Source organism: Asparagus officinalis, chromosome 5 (genome assembly GCF_001876935.1).
Source record: "Asparagus officinalis chromosome 5, Aspof.V1, whole genome shotgun sequence".
NCBI lineage: Eukaryota > Viridiplantae > Streptophyta > Magnoliopsida > Asparagales > Asparagaceae > Asparagus > Asparagus officinalis.
Window position 1 is genome coordinate 85,918,407 of NC_033798.1, and position 1,046 is coordinate 85,919,452.

A 1,046-nucleotide genomic window follows, 5' to 3' on the forward strand; every position below is an offset into this window, starting at 1 on the left:
AAAAAATTACAACTTTGTTTCCTTGTTTGTCGAACGAATCACGAGCTCTTGTTTTGCGGTCGCTCGCTTGTATGGGTTCTTTGCCTGCGCCGGGGTTGTTTGCCGTGGACCACCGTGCGATCTAGATCCAGTCGGATCTACGCAGTACGACGGGTATTATTCCACGAAGGAAATAATAGCCGGGAGGGATTGATTCACCAAGGAAACAATCGCTCAAGTCTCGGGATCTAAGACCAAGCTTAGATCCGGAGTTCGTACGCGTAGATCTGAGATCTGGTCCTCTCGAATACCTGCCTTATTTGGCGTTGACGGTCGCCGAGCACCAGATCTGGATGAGCAAGTCCTTGAAGTCCTAAAGTTTGAATCTTGTTAAGTTCTGAGTCTCCAATCCAGCAGGGCTTCGCCTCTCCAAAATTTCCAACCCCCCAAATGAACCAAGGCCTAGCCTATTTATAGGCACTCAGATCTGTGCCTAGGCACAGATCTGGGCCGGCCACCTCAGGGTGGCTCGGCTCTGGGCCGAGCCACCCTGAGGTGGCTCGGCTTGGGCCGAGCCACCTGAAGTTGGCTCGGCTTCGGCCGAACCCCTCTAGGTGGTGGTTTTTCGGTGTTTTCCGCCTTTGGTTCTGTCCATGATTCGGTTGATCCAGACTCTGATTTGATTCCTGATTTGGCAGTAAGTCGGATTCCTGATTTGGCAGTAAATCCACTTCTGAGTTCGAGTCCGAAACCGATCTTGATTCGATCGTGATTCGCCGATTTGGCAGTAAATCTGATTCCTGATTTGGCAGTAAATCTGGATCCTGATTAGGCAGTAAATCTGATTCCTGATTTGGCAGTAAATCTGGATCCTGATTAGGCAGTAAATCTGATTCCTGTTTTGGCAGTAAATCTGGATCCTGATTAGGCAGTAAATCTGATTCCTGATTTGGCAGTAAATCTGGATCCTGATTAGGCAGTAAATCTGATTCCTGATTTGGCAGTAAATCTGGATCCTGATTAGGCAGTAAATCTGATTCCTGATTTGGCAGTAAATCTGGATCCTG